We start from the raw sequence: 6,915 nt of genomic DNA, 5'->3' as shown, positions 1-6,915 counted from the left end.
AGAAGGCTCTGGTGGTCACTGGGCTTCATCCTGGCCCTCTGTCCACCTTTGGCCTCCAGCCTGCGGGCAGCAGCTGTGCCTCTTCTTCGGAGCGGGTAGGAGGCAAGCTGGCTCTCACGACCTCGTTGCTGATAAGGTCCACTTCCTTGGAAGAACCACCAAGAGAGATGGTACTAGAAAGGCTGAGAGTGACCACACTGGGGGTCACTGTTCTGACAGAGGGGAGATGGAGGGCAGTAGCTGTCAGGGTTGTCGATGTGCTTCATGGCAGACCCTTCAGTGCTGTTGCGGTTTTCCGGGCACCTGAAAGCCATTCCTTCTGCAGAGGGCATCCTGCCGCTTTTTGGGAGGATGGTCAGTAGACACCTGCCAACCACCGATCTAGCAGCTCCCATCGTTGCGCAATGACAGCGCACATGCAGGGGCAAGGCCTTCGGCTCCCAAGGAAATATGAAATGTCCTTTGTGGGCTTCTAGTTCTCAAGCAGATGCCCAGACCTGTGCATCTTCATTGCAGCCTTTCTTCATGCTAGTCAGGGCTGCTACTGTGACACGCACCGCGGCATTCACCTCTCCGGTGCAAGCATGCTCTTCTCCAGTGCTGCTTCAGGTTCTCTGAGGTTTCGAGGTGCCTCCATATGTGATGCGAGCCACAGCGGGGCTGCCTGTGCTGCTCGGTGCCCAGACTCCTCTTTCTTGGACTCAGAGACAGCGTCCTGCAGCTCAGCAGCTCCCTCGGGAAGCTGCCCAGAGCCCAGCAATCGTGCCTCTGAATTAGCTAACCATTTATCTCAGTGTCTGTCCTCAATGGGAAATTACTATTATTAGAATAGGACATTTTTGTAGAGATAGGGCGATTTGTCTCCCCCACCTTGAGCTTTCTAAAAGTGAGGTGTCCAGCCTGTAGACGGTAAGGAGGGGCGAGTTGGCCCACCTCTTCTGGACACCTCTTGAAGGGGATGAATTGCTCTCTGTGGTGCTCACTTTTTTGCACTGGCTATGAAGAGAACCTACAGAAATAGCTCAGGCTGAATATTTAACGAGCAGTGGCTAAGGTTTAGCGAGATAAAGGTCTAACATCACACTCCAGTGTCAATATCCTTGAGCAAACTCTGGGCTTTTTAACACACTGCTCAATGAGGAACTAATTTTGCTTTAATGTGGGAGAGCAATTATGAAGTGGAAGTCAGACTGTATGATTTAAAAAAAAAAACCAAACCTGTCAGTGACCTAGTATAAACTGGCTGCTTTACAGTCATCCTCCTGTCACTTCGGCACAAACTTGTGTTGAGACAGTTGCATAGTCAAACCACAGCTAAAACCACCCAGAGCTCTGCTAAATGGTTGCAGGAGCATTAGCTCAGGAAAGCTGCTCTGGGATCAGCGCGATCCCAGGCTCACTGTGTGGCTGGGAGTCACGTTTCACAGCTCCTCTCACCCGATGGGGTTTGCTTCTCTTGTTCTTTGCTGAGTGATGCCTCTCCTCCCGTCACACACCGTTCTGCAAGATGGGGTCAGCTGAGGCCTCAGGACCTTTCTGCTTGGCAAAGAAAAGGCAAGGAGATGCACAGACACATATACAAGAGCAGAACTGTTATTGAAAAATTGACAATAAGAAGGAAAGTGGCAAGAAGAACTGCAGATATCTTTTCATAAAGACACTCCCAGTGTTTATTTTCTCCTCTTGATACTAGGCTGTCAAATTCAGATGGGAATGAAAACATCACAAATAATCCCTTAGGTGAGCTCAGGGGCGAATGAATCATAGAATCATAGAAGCATTAAGGTTGGAAAAGACCTCTAAGATCATCAAGTCCAACTGTCAACCCAACACCACCATGCCTGCTAAACCATATCCTGAAGTGCCACATCTACACATTTTTTGAACACCTTCAGGGATGGGGAGTCCACCACTGCCCTGGGCAGCCTGCTCCAATGCTTCACAACTCTTTCAGTAAATAAATTTTTCCTGATTTCCAATCTAAACCTCCTCTGATGCAATTTGAGGCCATTTCCTCTCGTCCTATCACTAGTTAGTTAGGAGAAGAGACCAACACCTGCCTCACTACAACCTCCTTTCAGGTAGTTATAGAGAGCTAGAAGGTCCCCCCTCAGCCTCCTCTTCTCCTGACTAAACAGCCCCAGCTCCCTCAGCCACTCCTCGTAAGACTTGTTCTCCAGACCCCTCACCAGCCTCATTGCCCTTCTCTGGACACGCTCCAGCACCTCAATGTCCTTCTTGTAGTGAGGGGCCCAAAACTGAACACAGTATTCCAGGTGCGGCCTCACCAGTGCTGAGTACAGGGGCACAATCACCTCCCTGCTCCTGCTGCCCACACTATTCCTGATACAAGCCAGGATGCCGTTGGCCTTCTTGGCCACCTGGGCACACTGCTGGTGTGAACGAAGTGCAACCAGCAAGTGAGCAAAAAGGGGACTCTGAGTTACCTGATGCAAGGGCTCTTGCCCGAGCTGCACTGCAGAGGAAAGCTCAGACCCAGCAGGAGATTGCATGTTACTCAAGCAAGAGTCAGGGATTTGTGCAAATCTTTGCTCCTGCGATGGCACCGCTTTTGGTGCCATTCCTCCACCCTTCCTCTCCTCACCCGCAGCGAGGATCTGCCACGGTGCGGCTGAAGAGCACCTCGGGCAGCAGAGCACAGTCCTATGCGCTTTCTTTTCCTTAGGGCAAAGCTTGCATTTTAAAAGGAGATATGGCTCAGCTTTGACAGGGAAGGCACGTGGTGTTTGAGTTATTCCCGGGTGGTGATGATTCTGTTCAAGCTTTCATGCATTGGGCTTTACGTGCCACCATCCCTTTTGGGCTGAGAGTTTCAAGTTCCTATAATTCATTTCTGAAGAACACAGAGTGAAGGACAAACCTACTTGTTATTTGCATTTTTTAAAAAAGATTAAAAACCTTTATCAGCAGCAGCATCACTCTGCCTTGGTATTTTTTCCTTACTGTGGTTTAAATAACAGCAACGAGATACAGCCCCTTCTCTTGGCAGGAAAATTACAGAAAAATGAAAGAAATCCCAAACACGAAGGGCTTTCACATGCAAGGAAGTCATCCACACTCCTTCAGCTCATCTTAAAGCACTGTCAGGCCAGGGGCAGGGTGGAGGTGGCCTCCCAGGACCCCTCTCTGCTGTCCGTGGAGGGAGCTGAGGGCGCTGGCAGGCTTGGTCAACCCTTCCATGGCTGGTGTCAGCCCAGCTGAACCTCACCCGTTGTTTCTGAATGGAAACACATGGAAGCACCCGCTGAGCTTTAATTCAATCCCTCGCTCCGCTTGGCATCAGACACCGCCTGCACCCACCTTGCCTCCACCGTCTCCCTTGCAGGATGGGCTTCGTTGGTTGGGTGCTGTGGGTTATATGATGTTCCTAAAAGCTGTAAAAAAGGTGTAGATTGTTGGTTTTGAAGCACTTTGTACACTTAAAAGAGGTCACTTGCAAAAATGCTGCTACGGAGGCGAAGAAACATCTCCTTCTGGGCCCTTCTGGGCTGTTTTTATGCTTACAAACACACTCACTGCAGGGACAGGGGCGCGCTGATTAAAAGTCAGCGACACACCGTAGCTCGTGATCACACGCTTGGTTAAAGCCTGAAGTGAACACAGCCCCAGGAACCGTATTAATCTCCCATTTGATTAAACTACCTTTCAGCTACCTTATTAAATTGTGATAGTTGTAGGAGAGTAACAAGAAAGTCATATGAAAGACAAGACTGATTTAGGGGCTTATTTTGTGTCGTCATTGACTACTCATTACTAAGAGGGGAAAAGGCATTTTATCCAAGATAGAAAAAGATGTGACAAGCATTAATACCTTTTTTGTTTTTTGCTTCATCACTAACATATTCACAGGGAAGTGCCATTGCACTGCACAGGTAAAGCTATTTCTCAGCTAAATCGCTGTGCTCACGTTCGACTGCAGCCGGGGAGGAGAACCACCGCTAACACACAGCTCTGCCGCTGGTAAACCCACTGCACAACCTGCGATTGAAAAGGTGATGCAGACGCGGAACATTTTCAGGAGGAAGCTCCCACGCAGCGTCAGTGCCCCTGTTTCGTCGGTGGTATGAATTACCAGCACAGCAGCACCCGAAGCCTCAGCTGGGGCCGGGCTTCCATGCATCTGGCACTAGTGAAAATACATGGTCTAAAAAGGGCTTCTCCACAAGGCACCGGTGGCATGAGGGTCACGCTGCCAGCACAACCCCAAGCCGTGCAGTACCACCATCGAGGGCCGTGGCAGATACTTTATAAACCAGGCAGCATTTCTGCACAATGTGAACCCTCAGGGTAGCTGAAGGACCGAAGAGAGCCCACCCAGGTGATCTGATTCTTCAGCCTGCAGCACGTCTGCTGCATAAAAAGACAGGCATGTAATTTAGGGGTAAAAAAATTAATTTTCTTATTTATGTTCTGTCCTTTGATACACAAATTAGAAGCTCAGCGCCACGATGACATTACTGCTGCCTAGTAAATGACCAAATATCCCCTGATTGGTGACTACTCATGTTCTCCTTCTTGGTCTGTGGTGTGTTTGGAGATGCACAACCTGCAACTCTAGCTCCAGGTTTAGAGATAAATAATGTTCTAGAGTGGTATTTTTGGTGCAGAAACATAATTTCCAGAAGATGCATGAAAAGATGTCAGAGACGCTGCCTTCATTTTATACTTGTTAGTTAATGAGTGCTACCTGGAGTAACAGTCCTACGCTGTCTAACCTGATGGAAGACTGAAATTCTGCTTTAGACAACAGAATATATATATGTGAAAGAGTTTTTCATAAAACATTCAGGTGAATTTAATCGACTTTATTTAGCACAGAGATCAAGCTTGAATGCTTTCTGATATTCACTAGCAATGCCATTTATCTAAACCAACTCTCCAGTCTATGCTACTTTTATTTGAAGAGAATACTGCCAATGTTTGATGTTCTGATTGTTTAATACTTCTATTTCACTTGCCTTTAGGAGGTGGACTCAGGCATATAAACCAAACAGCTACAAAATCTCTTGTGATTCCCTCTCAAAGAATAAAACAATTAACTTGATGTATCCAGACATAATTCAAACTAGAGAAGTTACTGCTGATAGAAGTGGATTAGTTTAGTTAAAATTGTTTGGCATCAGGAGATATTAACCTATATTTGCCTGATACTAGAGATAACACCAATCGATAAATTTTATGAAATGGCTTTTAAAGTGTATTTGTAAAGAAGGTCTAATATTTACTTGCTGAAACAGTATTTCTATTTAAGTATTTTTACAAGCTAGGGAAGGTAAAAAGTAATTCCTGGAGCGTAATTCCTCAAACATAACAATTTATGTGCCAAATGAAATCTATTGCTAGTGTGTCTTAAAATGTTTGCAAAACTAAGTAAAGCAGCATTAACCTCCCCAAGCTCACCAGGCTCCCAGCTTTCATCAGCACTCAATTGTTGATGAATTGCCAACATTTTTGAAGTAAAAGCCATATAAACAAAAGTACAAATATGTTTAAAATGTAAATGCTTTTTGGGGGAGATCAAGGAAGAGATTAAATACCTCAGTCTGGCAAAGGTTATAAGGATGTTCCTTAACCCCCCTGTGACTTCAATGGGACACAAACATATGCTTGAAGTTTGGCACGCTCAGAGCTTTGCAGGCTGAATCCACAGGCGGGTCTGGGACTTGCAGCACAGAGCAGCATCCTGCCCCGATGTTGGGAGCCCAGCCACGGACTGAGCCTGCAGGCTGGACTCGGATGTCCATGGGCAAACCGAGGTAGGGTCCGAGCACGTGGCACACTGAGTGCAGGAAGGGGGGCAAACTGGCCAACAGGCAGTTAGGAGGAAAAAGTTTTTAGCTTGTCCTAACTGTGAGTTTGGGCCCCTTGCTGTAGTGGCTGCAGAGGTGGGACAGGTCCATGTGGCCAGCCTCCTTCAGGAGTCAGGACCCCACGGGACCATGCCGGTCCTCCAGAAGAACGTGCAGAGTGCAGGCACAGTGCCCTGGCTCCCTCGAGATGGCTGCTGTGCAGGTGCCTTTCCCTCCCCTGCCCGAGAGTGTCTGCTCGAACAAACAGCCGGACGAAAGGGCTAGGGGACATTATTCTGGGCAGCCCCCAGCCCACCTCTGTGCTTCCACCTGCTGGGAGGATGAGAAGATGATGGGCACGTCGTTGTGCACCCCACTAGGGTTCAGCATCTTGGTGCTCAACACACCCCAGCCTCACCCGGCTGAGGGGAAACGGGAGAGCAGATCTTCCAGGGAGCCACGGCGTGAAAGGGGCGGGCACGCGGCCGTCTGTCGTGCCCAGCATGAGGCGGCCGCTCTGCTTCAGAAAACTGAAATTCTGGATTTAGATTTTTACAGGTTAGCTACATCTTCTGCTGGATGCAGTCCCAACTTTTCACCTAGAGGTGACTTCCAGCCCAGGCCCAAATCATCATTAGCAAGTTTAAATGTATCTGTTTTGTAATTAATTTTAACCATACCTTCCCACCGCTTCGCTGCTGAGTCTCTCCACACTCAATTCGCCTATTGCCTGTGTTGTCCTCCTGCCATTTTCAGTGGTACCGTATAAAACTTCCAAAGCTATTCAAAGCAATTGTCATGGAAAAAACACACATTCCTCATAAGCTTCACCTCCACCATACAGTAAAATGGGAACATCTCATTGGTCAAGTTATCAATTATTTTATTCTAGTGTACCTTTCTGAAAATCATATCATTATGACACTTAGCTTTTACCAAACAGAAGAGTTCATACTATATAGTAACAGCACGGAAAATAGCTAATGATCTTACATTCATGTTGCAGGGGGGCAGGAAACCAGTTAAAAAAAATGCATCTGCCCAAAATCCTATGCATTGATTAACAAGCCATAAATATGGCATATAGAGGGTGGTGGTGGGGGTC

Source organism: Opisthocomus hoazin, chromosome 2, assembly GCF_030867145.1.
Source record: "Opisthocomus hoazin isolate bOpiHoa1 chromosome 2, bOpiHoa1.hap1, whole genome shotgun sequence".
Taxonomy (NCBI): Eukaryota; Metazoa; Chordata; class Aves; order Opisthocomiformes; family Opisthocomidae; genus Opisthocomus; species Opisthocomus hoazin.
Note: the sequence above shows the minus strand (reverse complement) of the source record.